We start from the raw sequence: 21,537 nt of genomic DNA on the forward strand, positions 1-21,537 counted from the left end.
TCGTTAGAAGATAGTGTGCCGAAGATCGAAAGCATGTAGAAGCTAAACATGGAAGTTTCCAATATCAGCGTGTTTTTGAGCGAATTCGTTTGGTGGACGAACGAAGTTAGCGCCAAGAACAACTTGTACAAATTGCGAGGTTGAAGCGCCAGACAAAATAAATAAAACATAACACAAAAGAAGAACAAGAGCAGAAGATGTGCGTACGCAACTCGGTATCACTGAATTACAGACGTCTATGCAGCAGCAAGCAGTGTCACTTTTCGTCCTGACTACTGTGGTGGTGAAGGTCATGGAAAGCATTGCAGGAGACACAGAGTACGTTAGGTAGCTACTTATACCCTATTTGTCCGTGACGTACAATCGCCACTTACAACTCTACGAAAGTAGTCATAACTGGTTTCGGGGCTCACACATCTCTCTCAATGTCGCCCCAGGCGTGACCTACAAAACTGACGTAGCATGTTTCTCAAACAATTCCGACACACTTCGGCAGCGACGAGCTGGTGAAATAACCAGCGCTCCCAAGTGGGGCGTAGGAGCACAACATTGGATTGTAGGTTCCTCTATCGTTTGCCTGAGACAGATAATGACAGATGTATCATGTCCGCCATTTCATTCAGTGTAAATGTTCTCCACTCAAGGATAAGGACATATCTTTCCCGAATGGCATCTTGTTGGCAATAGGGATCCATACCTAGTGAAGTTTTCGACGCATACTTACCCAGCCACCAGCTTGTACCAACATGTACCGCGACTCAGCAGTCCAGGAGACCCTTTTTCTTGTTTCTAATCCTCAGTGGTTGTGTTCCTTTGGCCAAGCTAATTTTTGTGGCCCGTGAGGTGCGCTGAGCAGAGGCACACGTGTGGAGCGGTGGCTTCTGTACTCCACAGCGAGGAGATGGTTCTCGATGGTACGGATACTTAAACGTTGTTGCTATGCTGACAAGATAAGAGATGAAACTTCCTGGCAGATTAAAACGGTGTGCCGGACCGAGACTCGAACTCGGGACCTTTGCCTTTCACGGGCAAATGCTCTACCAACTGAGCTACCCAAGCACGACTCACGCTCCGTCCTCACAACTTTAATTCCGCCATTACCTCGTCTCCTACCTTCCAAACTTCACAGAAGCTCTCCTGCGAACCTTGCAGAACTAGCACTCCTTTCTTCCAGTAGGTGACAGTCATCGATGAAGGAACGGGAGGAACTGGCACATGAGTGGCCGGATGTCTGATGTTAGTAAACAAATAAAACTGAGTAGCCATAAAATGAGTCCCCTCTGCAACTACGAGCATTTAAATTATATCTTTGTGACAACTAAATCAGAAAAATACGAAATGCTACTTAATGTAAATAACATTGAAACACAAGATGAGCAGAACCAATATATGACAAAATTTATTACGCTACTTCATTTTCAGAGACGACGACGTTAAGAAGAAGCTGAACTCCGCGATAAAAATTGTGCACACAAGTTTTGAGCTGGTGATGGTACCAAAATATAAAGTGAAATGCGTGTTTAGAGACGACGCAAAAATATAATGTGACATAGGTGTCTGTGGGAAAGCAATATGCTTTACATGTAGTATTATAAAAAAAGGTCATGAATCCATACAAACGGGCATGAAGTGTAATGGCAGTGCGCCAATAGATAAACGAAGCAAACACAGAAATTTGATGCCTCAAACGAATTCCTTTTAAGTGACATATCTGGTTTTATTGAAGAAAAGTGGGAGCCTGGGACGTATTTCTAGTATTATTTGGTATCGCTGATCAAAAGGTTAGCTGTAACCATGTAATAACGTTAATTTACAGTTTATATTCTCTCAGTACAGCTTTATGTTATTTACCGTCAACGACACGAAGTTAAAAACGCTTTTTATTCAATTACGGTGGAAGTCGATTTACCTCCTTCTTTGTCCTTATCCTTCAGTTCCTTTCGCAAACCCCGAGTGTTAGCTGCTTTGTGGACGGCAGCTGTGAGCAGCGCAGCGCAGCGGCGCCATCTGCCGTGGTCACGGCCCGGAGGCCGCGGTGCACCAAGGTCGCCGGGACAGCCCGGCGTGCGCTGGCGCATTCCTGGCGCAGCGGAGGGCCCGGGTCAACAGCCCCGCCCACCCTTCCGCGTTAACACTGCCTTCCTTCCTACTTCGTCCTCTGCAAAGAGCACGAGCCACGTTTGAACCAGTAAAAGGCAGGCAACTGCTTTCCTACAAGTTTTTGGACAACGTGCTGTTAGATTTCGTTACGTAATAGGACATTTTAGCAGCTGTGTGTCTCATATTTTCATCGAAAACCAATGAATTCTTGAGAAATGGAATGCGAGTTGTATCTTTCACGTTTAACAAGGCTGCATCACGTTACCAGGAAACAATAAATTTACTGTAATAATACTCTTTAGCAATATGAATGAATAGTGGTCCAATTTTAGCCAACTAGTATTCATTCATTCAAAAAATTTTGGTTCCCCTTGAAAACTCACTGAGGGTTTGAAATGTACTAAAAATTGTGAAGCATAACAACATAAATCAAAGTACATTTGCAAGGTTATGCTGCAATTCACACTTAAGTGTTTCACAGAGAGCTCATAGAAAAAATTTCTGACTTCTTCTCGGCCGTCCCATACTTTAATCGCACGTAGGAAGAAAGAACACTTAAACCTTTTCGTGCCAGCTCTGATTTCTCTTATTTTATGACCATGGTCTGTTTCTCTGTATAGCTGCGTGTTAACAAAATATTTTTTTTCTTTCGGAGAAGAAATTTGGCGATTTAAAATTCGTAAAAAGATCTCGCTGCAACGAAAAACGCCTTTGTTTTAATGCTTTCCATTCCTCTTCGCTTGTTGTACCCGCTCTCCCGTACTTCGTGATAATACAAAACGAGCTGTCCTTCTTTGAACTTTTTCGATGTCCTCTGTCAACTCAGTCTCGTGAGAATCCCACACCCACAATCAGTAGACTACTCCAGAAGAGGGTGGACTAGCGTAGTGTAGGGAGTATCTTTTACTGATTGTTGCATCTTCTATGTGTTCTGCCAATAAAATGAAATCTTAGGTTTCCCACAGCATTTTCTGTATTATGTTTCCAGGTTAAATTGTTTGCAACTGTAAGTCCTAGATATTTATTTGGATCTCGGACCATTAAATTTGTGTTATTCATCGGGTAATCGAAATTTGACGGATCTTTTTGAGTACTCATGTACTCACGACCTTACACTTTTTATGGTTTAGGATCAACGGATCAACCACCACTTAGTCACGGCCTACAGATACCCTGTCTATATTATTTTGCAATTCTTTTTTATCTTCTGATGACATAGCTGGGCGGTGAACGGTAGAACCATCGAGAAACAATCCAAGAGGGCTGCTCACGTCATCTCCGAAATCATTAAGGCTTCCGTGGAGTACCCCAGATATGGCTCCCGGTGAATTGCTACGAACAGTGACCTTTCTGACAGAAAATCGAGAATTCAGTCACACAATTGAGATGATACTCCATAGGCACGTAATTTGATTAAAACCGGTTGTGAGAAACGTCCCAGTAGTCTTGTTTTTTACCCCACGTATTTTAACACCCCAAATTGAATCCACAATGTTTCAGAGAGTATTATTTTTTGCCGCTGAAGTCTGTTTAGTGTAGGCGCACTTCTGTTTGTATGTCAAAACCCTGTCTAGGGTACTACTTAACTACTTGAGGTAGTAACGGTGTTCCAAGAGAATTTCTCCCCAAGTAACCTGGAGGCCCTTGGTGCATGCTTATGGCGGAAATTTAAAGCACAAACTTCCGACTACCAGAAATATTAATGAGTTACGTCAGGAATCTTTATGTGTCACGAACTCTAGTTTTCATCTTTTTCGGAATGTTTCGTAAGACAGCCAGTCTTCTACGTTGAACTGAATTTACTGAAGGAAAGAACTGGAACCTGTCACACAACACAGCAAAAACTGTGGAAATCAACAGAGGTGTCACTTTCTTCAACATATGGCAGATCATAAGGAGTTTCAGTTTAGTATTTCCTCGGCCTACATGACTACATGAAAGGTACCGACGTAGCACATTTTCCAAATTGTAATTAGAATGTGTATGCTCCTATGAGACTCTTGCCCAAGAGAAAAGAACACGCTTATTATTCCCAGAGAATAATACGAGTGCTCCGAACTCATCGTTGACAGCATGTGTCCCGTTGTAAACAGCTGTACTTTTCTCTGATCAAAGTTCATTACGAGGTGATTAATGGTATACTGTTGTCAGTTCAAGCTTGGTGAGGGGTTGCTCCAGTGTATGCTTTTGATACATTGAAAACAAACATTTTAAACTCGAAATGGCTGGCTCTGAGCACTATGGGACTCAACATCTTAGGTCATAAGTCCCCTAGAACTTAGAACTACTTAAACCTAACTAACCTAAGGACATCACACACACCCATGCCCGAGGCAGGATTCGAACCTGCGACCGTAGCAGTCCCGCGGTTCCGGACTGCAGCGCCAGAACCGCTAGACCACCGCGGCCGGCAAACTCGAAATGCAACAGCAACTTTACCTAATAGGTCATCAAAGAAGATATATCAACAAATCTGTGATCACATCATGGATGTTTGACGCATGAACATTGCATATCCAAGATCGTGAAGCACTGAGGTCTTCAAATATCAGTTTACGAATATAATCACGGGAAATCGCCGACGCCTACGTGAGGTGCCCCGAGCAAGTTAACAGTAGCCAAACACTATCGCAGATTTTAACAGCAGATAGAGGAGCAGCAGAGCGGTCCCGCGATTCCGGACTGAAGCGCCTAGAACCGCACGGCCGCAACGGCTGGCTAATAAGTTCTGCAATTTGAGGCTTCAGAGAAAAACATAAAAATCGAACTTACTCAAAATTTAAAAAAATGTTAGCTCTATAAAAGTGCGTGCAATAGAAACAAAAGCGTCCAAGAAGTGAAATGGTATTCTGAGAAAAGTGTGGAAACAATCACAGCAAGGGAACAGAAGCATAAAGATAACACAAAGTTGAGTTGTGATTCTCCAACAGAAAGGGGTTCCTACTCAACGGTCTGAAGATGACCACAGTAGTGGTCGAAACCGGTCACCTTGTTAAATAAATCGTGATCAAGACTGTTTTTAATAGTAATTATTTACAAGACATTGATCACTGCTGTTCCCGTAATGCATTTTTTTTAACAGTGTTGCTCATTCCTCATACACAATACACAATATATTTGCGTCATGTGCTCACCTTTATTTTCAGACGATTATCAATACTAATACCTCAGTACGCGTTGCACATTCACGTATATTTTATTTCGTCAAGATAATCAACGTGGGTTTGCACTATCCGATTTCGATTTAAATACCGACTGTTGAGGATTACCATCGTGTCTCCCTAGGTTTTCACCGAGATAACATCAACCACCAGTTTCACTTTTCCTTCAAGACATTCTCGGAAAAACGTTTACTTATTAGTAGTTGACAGGAAACTGTTATCATCGAAGGAGGATTTAAACTGCTCCCACAAAAGCGGCCAGCTTTCAACGTAACCTCAAAAGGTCAGCAGTTTAAGCCGCGGTGGTTTTGTAGGATTATTGCATGCTGTTGGGAACGTACCAGTGGAAAAGACGTAGAAATTTTACTCTCAGTTCCCTTCGCCGTCTTCTGAATAGTAAATTTAAGTTTGTCTATACATTTACTCTTCTCGAGTGACAATTTCGCTGTCATAACTGTCCGAGAAGTAGCCATGCACAACGTGATCTTGACGCAACAGATGCAGTAACTTCTCATTCAAGCGGCTGTTACACTATTCTCTTTTTTCGAGCGGCAAGTCATAATTAAACTCATCAACTATAGCTGTAAAACGTGTGAAATCCGGCCTCTCCCTCCCTCTCTCTTTCTCTTTAAGAATGTCCAGCGTTGTTTTCGTCTGCTTTGTTTTTGTCGTTGGTAGCACTTATTACCAAAGACTACTGGAGCAAACAATGATCTCTGTAGAGGCACAGATCACCGGAAATAAATGTCGCAGCACGTGAAGGAACTCAACTGCTTGATGATATTTTACCAACTTTACATATACGCGGCGGTAGCATTATAGATTAGCAACAATATAGCGCATCTTTAAGCTGCTACAGTTTTTTGACAAATTTTCAACATTCACGTGTAGTCCAGACGAAAGCGATTAGAGTCAGCCTATGCGAGTAACGGTGTAGTTGCGTTGGCGAACTTACCGCATCCGGAGTGTTTCCACCACAGCTACGGGCAGAAACCGAGACTGCTCACCAACCGCGAACACGTGCTTTGTTTAAAACTCTGGAGCTCAGATTTCAGCACCAAAATGTGAGAAATAACGTAGATTAAAACGTAACATGCACCGCTTTCTCCACTAACAACTTTACCGACAAAGAGCGTTCATGATGAATGTACGTCATGGAATAATACAAACCCGGATCAAAGATAATATTAACATGAAACCTCAGAGTAGGTACATCTATGGAGTGAGTTTTGCTTACTGCGTATATCGGCAACATCTAACAGAAATCATCATTTGACTTAATACATCGCTGTTGGTTTTAATTTTGCGCTAAGACTGAAATTTTAATATCAGTCTTCTTTGCCCTGTTGGTACACATTGATTTATTAGTAACGGCAATGGTAAGCAAGTGTTGCTACTACGGATGCAAATAGGAACACGTCAAAGAAGAAAAAAGTGGCATTTCATAGGGGAAGTGCCAATATTGTCTAATTATGGTTATCACGCTAGTTAGAGGACCGTTGCATGTCGAAAAATAGCGATACACGTTGTAGCAAAGACTTAATGTACGACCAACTTACGAGACTGTACGACCAGGTGTGTATGAGAAAAGTGCTAGATAAGTTCACTAGTGTTGGAGGAAGTTGCTAGTCAACCCGTTGAATGTATACACTATATGCTACGAACTGCATTACGCAATACACAGCTGTAACGGTATATTTTGTTAGAGAGGATCGATTCTGGTCTACGATCAGACCATCATCGGGGGCCAAAAACCATATCAGCTATCCATTTGCGGAATTGGAATAACAAACAATTATCAGATACACATTGCTCCATCATTGATATTAACTTTAAATATATCCATTTCATCTCTTTGTCACAAATTCGTCTGTGAAGTTAAATGGACATAACGTTACGTATTTACAGTTAATATCAATAATGGAACACTGTACATCTAGTAATTGTTATTCCAGTTACACAAATACACAGCTCAGATGGTTTTTGGACCAGACGATGGTCCGGTACTAGACCGAAATCGATCGTCTGTAATAAACATTCATTAAAGCTGTAAAACAACATCTCCATAAAGTATACAGTATTTACATTTTCACCGATTTTCATGTTCAAATAAGATTTATAAAGTGTGTAAGAAAAAGTTATGACGAGAGATTCAGGAAGCATTTCTCACTCGTAGGGGGGTAAATATGTTACATGGACATGCGTCCAAAAACTCTGTATTTCCATAGAACTCAGTTTCTACAAGTTTTCAACATATTAATCTTGGGAAACACACAGGAAAAGAACGTATCAGCACAGTATGAAACATTTTCCTACATGAAATGCTCAAAATGCCCTCCGTTAGCAAGGATACGCTCATCAAACCGCCATCGCATTGAATCTCTGATGCGCTAATAAAAAGTTATGGTAAGTTCTTATGGAACCAAACTGCTGAGGTCATCAGTCCCTAAGCTTACACACTACTTAATCTAATTTAATCTAACTTACGCTAAGGACAACACACAGACCCATGCCCGAGAGAGGACTCGCACCTCCGACGGGGGGAGCCGCGTGATGTGCTAGTATTCCTGGAAATTGTTCACTGTTTCACAGCCTTCCACAAAATGGGCATGAGGAATTTGCGTATCACATAACGGCGTTCAGTACACAAGAGATTTCAAAAGCTCCCACAAATAAAAGTCTAGTGGGATTAGGTGTGTAGAGCTCTGAGGTCACGGGATTGGTGAACCTCTAGAAATCCACGATCGTTAACATTGGAAAGAAGAGGAGCTCCGTGTTCTGTCACACTCCTGAAATAACATGTTCTAGCAGAACAGATAGAGTGTTCTCTAAAGAAGCGTGGTAAGTTTCTCCGTCGAGTCTCAGTGGAAGAAATATGAGGCCGTAACAGTCATCAACAATGACGGTACAAACGTTGACGGAAAATCTTTGTTGATGACATGACTGCACAATTTCGTGAAGATTCTCGACAGCCCTTACTTGCTGACTGAGAAGTCGCAATCTGATCACATTGAAACGAATCCATTTGTCAACCATAATTTGCATTACTGAGGGTTGAAACACTGTTGAATGAATCATTCGCGAAAGTGTATCCGTGCAGGAAAACTAGCTGCTGTAGTGCCTGCACACGCTGTCGATGGTACCGATACAGGACGTTCTCATGTAGCATCCTCTAGATAGTCATCTGATCACCAGTGCTTGTTGCAGGTGATTGTCTTACGTTGGCACGAGGGTTGTCTTCAACTGCACGAAGAAATTCCTCCTCCAGTTGAGGTGTACTCGTCCTTTGGGCCTCACCCCCTCACGAGTAGTAGGCTTATAGGTCCCATGGCCCCTCGGTCTGCCCAGGAGGACTGGAGTACACTAAAAGGGATCCGGACTGACCATGGGAGATACAGTGACTTACTGTGGGTAGGGAAAGCCAACCACGGTGAGGTACACCTGTGGCTTTACAAGACAGACTGTCAAACGTATTATTAAAGATTGCTCTCAGAATTCGTACCCTCGATGCTTCTCGGACCTCTTGGTCACTACAGCAGATGTGAAAAATTATTAAGCACTTAAACTTGTAAGTTATGTACATATTTTATCTCTATTTCTAATGTGATGCGTAACTGCCATACGATTAATAATGCCGGCCGTTGTGGCGAGCGGTTCTAGGCGCTTCAGTCCAGAACCGCGCTGCTGCTACGGTCGCAGGTTCGAATCCTCCCTCGTGCATGGATGTGTGTGATGTTCTTAGGTTAATTAGGTTTGAGTAGTTCTAAGTCTAGGGGACTTATGACCTCCTCAGATGTTAACTCCCATAGTGCTCAGTGCCATTTGAACCATTTTTTTCGATTAATGATAATAATAATAATAATAATAATAATAATAATAGGCCTTCGGTATGTTCTGCCAGTCGTAAAAGGCGACGAAAAGAACAAACCACTAATTGGGCTAATCCCCTTTTAGTGTGATTAGTTGGTTCAGGACAGAACTAATGAAGCCTCGGACAAGCGCTGTCATGGTCGGGGACGACGCTTGAACCCTATGCCCGTCCACAATGGTAACGACACTGCTAGCCACACGGAAAATGATTTAAATCCAAATAGAGATGTTTTGCAGGATATGCTTCCTGCAACCACTCTAGAAGGAAAACAAAGACAGAGGATGAGATGGTCAGATGAAGTTAACAGACACCTCATGTTCTGTTATTACCAAGCAACAAACTTAGGAGCCAACACAACTGGATACAGATCACAAGTATACACAAAATTTATTGCCACATACCCAGAATTAAAATTTTTAACAGAACAACGACTAGCCGATCAGATCCGTGTAATAATCAAAAATAACAGGATACCCCAGTCAAAATTAGAAAACATCAAACAACAAGTACAACAAATACAGGAACAAAATAATGTGCAATCAGAAGAAGAAGAAACTACAGTAATGGACTCAAACATCCCAGAGCAAACAAACAAAGAACACCATGCATCAATTAAACAATCAGAGGAAATCGAAATCTTAAGACAGCCACCCGAACAAGCACAAACAGAACATGAAGTGACACACATGTTAGATACAGAAGAAAAATTTCAGCTAACATATATAGAATACAAAGACACAAATACAGACATTAGACCATTCTTGCATGGACCACCAAATAACCCACAAGTTGAAACAACAATAACAACTATCAACACAATCATACACAACAAAATAAATGAAAATACAACTATGGAAGAGTTACAACTACTGGTTTATATAGGAGCACTCACTACACTAAATATACACACTAGGCAGAGATCAGAACAAACCAACACACAGAAGAAACCCACAAAACCAGCATGGCAATACAGGCTACAGATCAGAATAGAAAAACTGAGAAAAGACGTCGGACAGCTAACACAATTTATAAGAAATGAAATATCAGACAAAAAACGAAAAAGGTTAGGTAAAATCTCACAACAAGAAGCGATAGAGCAATTAGATGAAAAGAAGCAGAAATTACAAGCATTGGCCAAACGACTTAGAAGATACAAAAAAACTGCAAATAGAAGGAAACAAAACCAAACATTCAACACAAACCAAAAGAAATTTTATCAGACAATAGATAACACACACATTAAAATAAACAACCCACCTAACATAACAGACATGGAACACTTCTGGAGCAACATATGGTCAAACCCGGTACAACATAACAGGCATGCACGGTGGATACAAGCAGAAACAGACACATACAAGATGATATCACAAATGCCTGAAGTGATAGTTTTGCAACATGAAGTCACGCGAGCAATTAATTCTACGCACAATTGAAAAGCCCCTGGAAAAGATAAAATAGCAAACTTCGGGCTAAAGAAATTCACCTCAACACATTCACATCTAATTAAATTATTTAACAGTTACATTGCAGACCCATACACATTCCCTGATGCACTTACAAATGGAATAACTTATCTGAAACCTAAAGATCAAGCAGACACAGCAAACCCAGCAAAATATCGGCCCATAACATGCCTACCAACAATATACAAAATATTAACTTCAGTCATTACACAGAAATTAATGACACATACAACACATAACAAAATTATAAATGAAGAACAAAAAGGCTGTTGCAAAGGAGCACAAGGATGTAAAGAGCAACTGATAATAGATGCAGAGGTGACATATCAAGCTAAAACTAAACAAAGGTCGCTACACTACGGATACATTGATTACCAAAAAGCTTTTGATAGTGTACCCCACTCATGGTTACTACAAATATTGGAAATATACAAAGTAGATCCTAAATTGATACAGTTCCTAAACATAGTAATGAAAAATTGGAAAACCACACTTAACATCCAAACAAATTCAAATAATATCACATCACAGCCAATACAGATTAAGTGTGGAATATACCAAGGAGACTCTTTAAGTCCTTTCTGGTTCTGCCTTGCTCTGAACCCACTATCCAACTTGCTAAAGAATACAAATTATGGATACAATATTACTGGAACATACCAACACAAAATCATACATTTGCTATATATGGATGATCTAAAACTAGTGTCAGCAACAAATCAACAACTCAACCAATTACTAAAGATAACAGAACTATTCAGCAATGATATAAATATGGCTTTTGGAACAGACAAATGTAAGAAAACTAGCATAGTCAAGGGAAAGCGCACTAAACAAGAAGATTACATATTGGATAACCACAGCGACTGCATAGAAGCGATGAAAAAAAACAGATGCCTATAAATATCTAGGATACAGACAAAAAATAGGAATAGATGATATAAATATTAAAGAAGAACTAAAAGAAAAATATAGACAAAGACTAACAAAAATACTGAAAACAGAATTGACAGCAAGAAACAAGACAAAAGATATAAATACCTATGCTATACCAATATTGACCTACTCATTTGGAGTAGTGAAATGGAGTAACACAGACCTAGAGGCACTCAATACACTTACACGATCACAATGCCACAAATATAGAATACATCACATACATTCAGCAACAGAAAGATTCACATTAAGCAGAAAGGAGGGAGGAAGGGGATTTATCGACATAAAAACCTACATAATGGACAGGTAGACAATTTAAGAAAATTCTTTCTTGAACGAGCAGAAACTAGCAAAATACACAAAGCACTCAATCATATAGATACATCGGCTACACCATTGTAATGTCATAACCATAACCGTTTAGATCACATAACATCAACAGATACGAAGAAAGTAAATTGGAAAAAGAAAACACTACATGGCAAGCACCCGTATCATCTAACACAGCCACACATCGATCAAGACGCATCCAACACATGGCTAAGAAAAGGCAATATATACAGTGAGACGGAAGGATTTATGATTGCAATACAGGATCAAACAATAAACACCAGATATTACAGCAAGCATATTATTAAAGATCCCAATACCACAACAGATAAATGCAGACTTTGCAAACAACAAATAGAAACAGTAGATCACATCACAAGCGGATGTACAATACTAGCAAATACAGAATACACCAGAAGACATGACAATGTAGCAAAAATAATACATCAACAACTTGCCATACAACATAAACTAATAAAACAACACGTTCCCACATACAAGTATGCACCACAAAATGTACTGGAGAATGATGAATACAAATTATACTGGAACAGAACCATTATAACGGATAAAACAACACCACATAACAAACCTGACATCATACTCACCAATAAAAAGAAGAAATTAACACAACTAATCGAAATATCCATACCCAATACAACAAATATACAGAAGAAAACAGGAGAAAATATTGAAAAATACATACAACTGGCTGAGGAAGTCAAAGACATGTGGCATCAGGATAAAGTTGACATCATACTAATTATACTATCAACTACAGGAATCATACCACACAATATCCACCAGTGCATCAACGCAATACAGCTACATCCAAACGTATATATACAACTACAGAAATCTGTAATTATTGATACATGTTCAATTACCCGAAAGTTCCTAAATGCAATGTAACATATACCGTACAGTTAAAAGGGAGTCACGTTTGATCAAGGTCCGCGTCACTTTCCATTTTTACCCAGACATAACGTCTGAGACAGGAAAGAGAAATAATAATAATAATAATAATAATAGTCCCTAAGTCGACGATCAATTGCTGTAAACATCCTCCAGTCGGGGCACCGTCCTTCTGGAAATCTGTCCCGATACAATCTTTGAGAGCCACGACCACTATCATCTGCGAATCAGTAGAGCGAATGGGCATCTATCATCTCCGAATTTGTGTACACTTCCGTTGCACTGTACCGGAAATCAAGTCCGTGATGAACACTAAACAATTGATGCTACGAGTACATAGTTGCACAGTCCACGATGAACATCAAACAGTTGATGGTTGTAGAGCAATAATGTTAATCGCACGTCGATAGAGTAAGCCACATGTCAACAACACCTTCGTTCCATTGGAACACACAACTTCTAACCAAACGCAACCAAGAGGGTATTTTGAATATTTCATGTAAAAAAACTTTTCAGGTACTGCTGGTACGCTCTGTTCCCGTGTGTTTTCCATTATTAATGTGTCTATGAAGAGAAACAGAAAATGAGCTCTAACATGGAACTAAAACGTTTCCAGAACTGTGTCCGTTTATCACATTTTATACCCCTATGAGTGAGAAATACTTCCGGAAAGTTCGGTCATAACTCCTGGTTACATCCTGTATATGGTAGCCAGGATTATACAAACCTCCAAACCTTTGCCTTATTTTAAAGCATTCACAATAGAAAGCTGCACTGTTAGTACCTATAACGGGAGAGAAAGAGTGTGTTTGATTATTATTTTTGTTTTCTATCAGAAAGTAAAAATAGAAGAAATCCATCCCTAAAGATATTTCAGTGTGTCATAAATTAGTAACCTGTTGCATGCCATAGCTCAAAAATCGACATTTCTGGGGATACTTTCAGTCTCGTACTAGGAAACCATTTTGGAATGCCTCCAGAGCATAACTTATGAAAACACAGACCTGAAGGTATGATCAAATACAATACAAAACCTAAAAAAATTGCAATATCTATCCTTTCTTTTCCTACCGCAAAAATAAATAAATAAATAAATTGCTGTATTCGAGCTATGACATTTGTCGTAAAAACAAGAAATGCCCTGGTATTTACACTTCAGTGTTTTAAGACCAGTTCAGTCCCACATATCGAATGCAAGATATTAAATCCACAGTATTTTTCAGCGGGAGCTGTCTGTACTAGCGACAGAATGACATTTAGAACCTGGAGAGCGCTTAATGTACAAACCATAACGTCATACCGTAGTCATGCGCAGAGCTATGATGCTCGCGTTCGGACGAGTTCGAGATATCCCGATACACCGCAGTACTCGACGCAGTATCCGAGAGCAAGCAATCGCGAGAAAAGCTACCTGAAGAGGAAGCTATAGCTCTGCTCGAAATACGACTGTTTCGTGAAATGCAGGTGGGAACGATAATAAATCCTACCACCGTACAAACTCCTGGTTTAACTACACTAACTTACAGTAAAAGTTCTCATACAGTATTTTTTAATTTCGTACAAAAACAATTACTGTTATTTTTTTAGAAATAAAGTTAACAGTGGAAGGCGAAAATATTGTCATACAAAAGTATTGCACGAGTCTGAATCCAATATAATGTTTGATTTGATAATAGTTTGCCAAGTGAATTGCAAATTAACATTTCTAACCCTATTCACATATCAGAATGACGTGTAAAATAGGTTCCACTTACTAATCAGCTTTAAAACAAGATGGTAACATTCAGATGAAACAAGGAAGAAAACTAATTGGAAATTGAATGCCTAATCAACGAAATAAACCGTATTAAATGACCTGTAACTCCGATGGCGCGAATAAATAACAGTGAAAGCCATTTGTGCAGATAGCAGACTACCTGCGTCATAGGTCGCAGGACGAGTTAAGGCTAGAGAATAGACTGAAGCGTGCTGGCGATCATTTATTTATTTATTTATTTATTAGTGGCTGTGTTCATATATGATCTAGATCCTACATGATACTACAGTACGTGTTTCACGGTTATTTTTTATGAGTAACGTCCGTAATACATCAATAGCGCAATGACACGTCATGGAGAAAATAACAATAGCAGTTATTAAATCGCTTGGCGATCGAAAGCTCGAGTAGAGCCCGAGATTTACCGAGCTGTGGTTGCTCTTAACTATTCTGCAAAATTGACTGGCTTGTCCCATACTTCCAGGCTGTGATGTGGTTTTTTTATCGGACGTCGAAAGTTCTACTGACTTGTTCTGTCGCTTGACCATTTGGAATAATTAGACTGCAAGACAAAGCATTTATGCAAATATGCGATATTTTGAAGCAGCACCTTATTATTAGCTGTTCAACAAGTCGATAGCAGACAAATACGAGACAGATAGGTGAAACACGAACAGGCACTGAAAAACAAGCTTGTTAACTAACGTCAGAGACTCTCCTCGCTGCGTAAGACCGCAGAGGGTGCCGCAAAGGCGTGGCGGGGCCGCCGGCGGCAGCTGCCAGCGCAGCGCCTCTGCTCTCCCGTGATAAGGCCGGGCCATTAGCGCCCTCGTTACGGAGTCATTAAGGCGCGCAAGAAAGGAGCGAGGCGGGAAGGATGTGTCGTCTCCACAGCCTGACCTTGCGGACGATCTATCGCAGGCAGACAGCGCTCGTCTTCATCTTAAGCTTCGTTTAGAGTTTCAGAGGAAAGCAGCCACTCAGGCTGAGGTTTCATACTCAATAAAACAGCATACAGGAAGTATATATGAACAGTTCAACGGGGATTTTCCACGATTCCGGAAACTAGTGCAGACGAAAATCAGGTGAGCAGAGAAAAAGAAAGAAACCACGCTGATTTCCCCATTAATAGATACTGAGTCAGAGCAGTGTTGGTTTCTCACAAATGTCAGAAAAATTAATATGAGTCAGATGTCTGTGACAGCCACCCACGGGCTTCTTTGCGTGCTAGCTACACTGAAGCGCCAAAGAAACTGCTATAGACATGCACATTCAAATAAAGAGATACGTAAACGGGCAGAATACGGCCCTCCGGTCGGCAACGTCTATACAGGCAACAACTATCTGGCGAGTTGTTAAATCGGTTACTGCTGCTACAATGACAGGTCATTAATATTTAAGTGAGTTTGAACGTGGTGTTATAGTCGGCGCAAGAGCGGTGGGACACAGCATCTCCGACATAGCGATGAAATTGGGATTTTCCCGTACCACCATTTCACGAGTGCACCGTGAATCCCGTAAAACATCAAATCTCCGACATCGCTGCGGTTGGAAAAAGATCCTGCAAGAACGGGATCAACGACGACTGAAGATGATGATGATGATGATGATTGGTTTGTGGGGGGCTCAACTGCGCGGTTATCAGCGGCCGTACAAATTCCCAACCTTTGCTCAGCCCAATCTCGCCATTTTCATGAATGATGATGAAATGATGAGGACAACACAAACACCCAGTCATCTCGAGGCAGGTGAAAATCCCTGACCCCGCCGGGAATCGAACCCGGGACCCCGTGCTCGGGAAGCGAGAGCGCAACCGCGAGACCACGAGCTACGGACACGGCTGAAAAGAATCGTTCAATGCGACAGAAGTGCAAATCTTCCGCAAATTGCATCAGATTTCAATGCTGGGCCATCAACAAGTGTCATCGTGCGAACCACTCAACGAAACATCATCGATATAGACTTCCGGAGCCGAAGACCCACTCGTGTACCCTTGATGACTGCACGACACAAACCTTTACGCCTCACCTGGGCCCGTCAACACCGACATTGGACTGTTGATGACTGGAACCATGTTGCCTGGTCGCACGAGTCTAGTTTCAAATTGTATCGAGCGGATGGACGTTTATGGGTATGGAGACAACCTCATGAATCCGACAACCCTGCATGTCAGCAGTGAACTGTTCAAGCTGCTAGAGGCTCTGTAACGGCGTGGAACCTGTGCAGTCGGAGTGATATGAGACCCCTGATACGTCTAGATACGACTCTGACAGGCGACACGTACGTAAGCAACCTGTCTAGTCACCTGCATCCATTCATGTCCATTATGCATTCCGACGGACTTAAGCAATTCCAGCAGGACAATGCGACACTCCAGACATCCGGAATTGCTACAGAGTGACTCCAGGAACACTCTTCTGATTTTAAACACTTCCACTGGCCACCGAACTCCCCAGACACGAATATTATTGAGTATATCTGTTATGCCTTGCAACGTACTGTTCAGAAGAGATCTCCACCCCCTCGTACTCTTACGGATTTAGGGACAGGCTTACAGGATTCATGGTGTCAGTTTCCTCCAGTACTACTACAGACATTAGTCGTGTCCATGATACGTCATGTTGTTTCACTTCTGCGTGCGTGCGGGGTCCTAAACGATGATAGGCAGGTGTATCAGTTTCTTTGGCTCTTCAGTGTATATGATAATTGTACGTTAGTAATACTTCCGTATTTCACAGATAAGCATGAGCGTCAGGATGTTTGTCCTACCGGGGAGGGGGGGAGGGGAGTAGCGGTTAAGATGAGGTTGTTCCGAATAGACTGTTTAATAAATAAGGAACGATTGGATAAAAGCTTCGGTGCACTCAGGGCTAAAACAAGAATCCGTCCATTACAGACTTTTTCATTTTCGCTCAGAATAATGTTCACTGTCAAAACTTGAAAAAAACTGATCGGCAATTAGTGAGTCATATCAACGTAACATTTTTGCGCGTAATCGACTTGTATCGTGTTGAACTGCCCTTGTTGACAGGTATCAGGCCGTCACGTACAGACGCCGTTTTGTGCAGATAGCATCAAGCGCCCGTTCTTGTCAGTATTATAGATAGCGTCTTGTTGCCGATTGCCGAGTGAACATTTTTCCATGTGGATGTTTTCAGCTGTGGTTTACAGACACCGAACTAGGTGCCAGAGCGCAATGGATTATTCCGGGGGAGCGCAGGTAAACTGCACGATACAGGACTGAAAAAATCCTACGACCGATCGAGAACTGATATTCAACTTTTTACATTTGTACTCTGGCACACACGCACTTATCCGTGCTTAATTATTAGTAGTTGTATTACTGTTCATTATTATTTGGATTTAGCGTCTCGTTGGCAGTCGTAACAAGTACTTAAGTGTGGATTAGCCTTACTAAGTAACCCACAGTTATGTGCCGCGGAGCCACATCATAAATTCTTCTCAGACGCCTGAGAGTTTATGTTTTATGATATAGAAAGTTCGTATATAGAAAACAGAATCGTCGCCCATCTCAATATTTGTCGCATTAAATGAGAAAGTGATGAGAATTTTTACATAAACAAGACGTTTTCTTACTACTTACTTACTTTAATTACACGTGTAGAAAGAATGTAATTACAAGTGGAATCTGTGCAAATGCTCTGCTCACATAAACCCTACTACAGTCGGAACATATCACAAGCATTTTCATCGAATTATTGAAAACTGTTTCCACTGGCTGTACATTTTTGGGTAGTACTCTTTTACTCCAATGGGCTGCAAAATCTGCAACCGTATAGTGCGTATATGTGGAATACATGTGCCCAAACAATAATCCCGTGTAGAATTACAGCAAAATGCGTCCCTCATTGTGAGGCATTGTCAGTTTTGAAACGACCCCATGTGTCATCTTACTACGATATTAAATTATATGATACCTTTTCTCGGCCACTGTCCATCAATCCCGTCCGCCTGCAGCTGATCGGACAGCATGTTCGACTACCGTGTGGAGACCTCTGGTTCGGGTCCTGGTACTGCCAGAGGCTTTTTTTCTTGATAGTAGACCTGGGGCGGTATGCACACAGCGTCGTGAGGGCAGCTGCGGAGGATATACTTGAATGAGAGGTAACAGCTCGAAGGTTTGCTCAGAAAGCTGACACCACACTCCTTCATACAGCATCCCAAAGACGCCACAGGCAGAGGAGATCACACGATTTCCATTGCGCGGTCCTCAGAGCTTAGTTGGAGAGATACCGTAGTTATTTAGTTTATGGGTACGTCTGGAAACATAAGCTAACACCGAACTAACGACTGCCAGATTTCGCTGGCAAAGAATGTTGATTGCCCGACATTGAAAGAAGATATGAGTTTAATTAATTTCGGATGAATTCCACGTACAAACCTGTAAATTAGTGACATATGAGAAAATTTATGAAGCACATAACAGGTTTATTTACTAGAAATTGATGACACGCTACGAACAAGAATGGTGAACAGTGCTGAGCGACAACAGAACTCCCCGACCCTTGAAGTACGGCATGCCTGAAATTAAATATGAAACCTGTCGGTGTGTCGGCCTTGGCTGTTTTATAGAGCGCGACCGCACTCGCTCAGCCTGTTTCGGGCAGGGCAGGCTCGGGCGGGCCCTCTGTGGAACGTCAGCGCGGCGCCGACGTGTGTATCTCGACGCCGCTCAAGAGGCCGGCTGCTGACACGACGCAGGCCGGGCTGGGGGATTCCCCCAACCCAGCCGACCGCTCAGAGGCGAGTAGAGGGTGCCCGCCGATTTCCAGCGCGACGCGGTCGTGTTCCTCAGCCGCGGGGTCGGTTATTATCTCATGTTTACTCGAGAGCCATTCGACGCAAATCTACGACACTTGATGTGGTTGTGACTCAGTGCTCTTCTAAATTCGGCCGTTGTGAGTTGAGTTGGTGCACTTGTTCCTGCTGTTTCGCACAGCTGCCCTCCGGGGTTTACCCGACGCACCCCTGCTATTAGCTCCCCTCGGTGTACACGCGCATCTGCTGCGTGCGCTCTGTATACCGGTGGGCGGTTTTGCAGCTGGACCAAGATGATCGTATGTGCCGCACCGTAGCAACAAGAATATGTGCTACGTTATTATAGCATACCAAAAGACCGTATTACCTGTGAAGCTGTAAACGCCAAGTAATAACATTCACGTACTAAGCGAAGTGGCACTCTGATAAAATATTGTCTGTCTGTGAATTTCCACTTCGGCATCTCATATTAATTTCTACGCGTTTGCTTTAACATGGTTTGTTGAATGCTAAACTATTTCTTCAACAACACTGACACCTCAATTATAGTGAATTACGCCTGAGATAATATCTGATATAATGATGACGTTACGTTACCCTGAAATGTGATCCGCTAATCAGGAGTTCCGTTGTTCAACGATTCCTCAGTGCACTGGCAGAAGCAGTGGTGGAAACAAACAACCTCTAAAATTATAATGATAAATGAAAATCAGTCTTAAGGGTTAAGTGTCAGGAGTTACAGTCTGGTAATAGAAGTCGTGGTCATTTCGGGCTTCTCTAGTGCTTTCACAGGGAAAGTGTGCAAAATGGTTCAAATGGCTCTGAGCACTATGGGACTTAACATCTAAGGTGATCAGTCCCCTAGAACTTAGAACTACTTAAACCTAACTAACCTAAGAACTTCACACACATCCATGCCCGAGGCAGGATTCGAACCTGCGACCGTAGCAGTCGCTCGGTTCCCGACTGAAGCGCCTAGAACCGCTTGGCCACCGCGGCCGGCAAGTGTGCAAAAATAGTGACTAATAAAGTTAAAATTACTTACAAACTTTTAAGAAGCGGTAGAAAAGAGTCCTGTTTCTGTATTACCTCTAGACTTTGTCAACTGCTCAACTTGATTTCTCTGGACACTGGAACATTGAGAATCAATAAATATGCACCACCGCTCACAGTTTACGCAGAAGTGCAATACGGATCACGATCAACCTAAAGTGAAGAACCCGGTAACGTATGCTGGCAGGTTCACGTGATGGTAAAGGATTGGAGCCAGAAGAGATGAGATGGAACAGTTAACCTGAGTGCTTGTAAAAGGAACATTAATGCCCGCACTGTAATTAGTAGATTCGAATGAAGGTCACAACACAAAGAGGAAAACGCTGTGCCAGCTTCTTTTCATATATCTTCAACATTACCTTGTATTCTATTGTACAGTAAATAAGTGCTCATTGTTTTGCGACGCCCCAACGCTTCTAACGTATCCGGCTTACGTTGTGTTAACGGTTCCTCGTCCTGGTTATACCGTACGCTTCCAGTGACAGTCTGAAGGGTCGCCAGGTTATGGCGCCTCCGGTGTCGTATTCCTGACACAACACTGCCCCTCCCCAGACCAATACTCTATCGTTACCGCTCTCTCGACACGCAGGCGCGTAAAAAAGAAACGGCGCTGAGAGGAGGGTAGCTTATGTCGTAGGTGTGGCGTACATGTCCTGTTCTGTTATGTGAGTCTCCGTTTACCGTCCGAACGATTTACATTTTAATAAGGTACACAGTCATTCATACACGGCCCGAGAGGGCCTGCTCCCTGCTTTCCCTGGCGGAGGGGGCACAACTAATGTGCGTATTGTTTATCCGAAACATGAAAATGCAGTCTTTAAAATCTCGTGGACATACATAATTATTCAAGGAGAGGTAATAATTAAAAATATATACATTATACAACTTACTGAAGAGGTGAACGTTCAGCTACTCAAGCAAATGTAGATTTATTGCAAAACGCGAGGCTGCCGAAAATGAACTCTGAAAAATGACTCCATTGTTCGAATGCGGTACAAATTTTGCTGTCTGTTGGACGCAGCTGTCTCTTCATTTGCAAACAGAAAATTGTTGGTGTTCCTAGCAGGATGCCAAATGGAACCGATGCGACGAACGTACTGCTCCGTTGGCAACCTAGGACAAAACATTACTGCACACATACTGTTCCAAAAATAAAGATTTATTTAAGAG

At 41.9% G+C, this 21,537-nt stretch overlaps 1 non-coding gene across 1 annotated transcript; it reads right to left on the minus strand.

Annotated features, from left to right (window-relative positions):
• Positions 1-985: 985 nt before the first annotated feature.
• On the minus strand, positions 986-1,060 carry Trnas-uga (transfer RNA serine (anticodon UGA)). Its single transcript has one exon. It is a non-coding gene; the product is annotated as a tRNA-Ser (tRNA).
• Positions 1,061-21,537: the final 20,477 nt, after the last annotated feature.

The sequence above is a fragment of the Schistocerca cancellata genome, chromosome 1 (genome assembly GCF_023864275.1).
Source record: "Schistocerca cancellata isolate TAMUIC-IGC-003103 chromosome 1, iqSchCanc2.1, whole genome shotgun sequence".
Taxonomy (NCBI): Eukaryota; Metazoa; Arthropoda; class Insecta; order Orthoptera; family Acrididae; genus Schistocerca; species Schistocerca cancellata.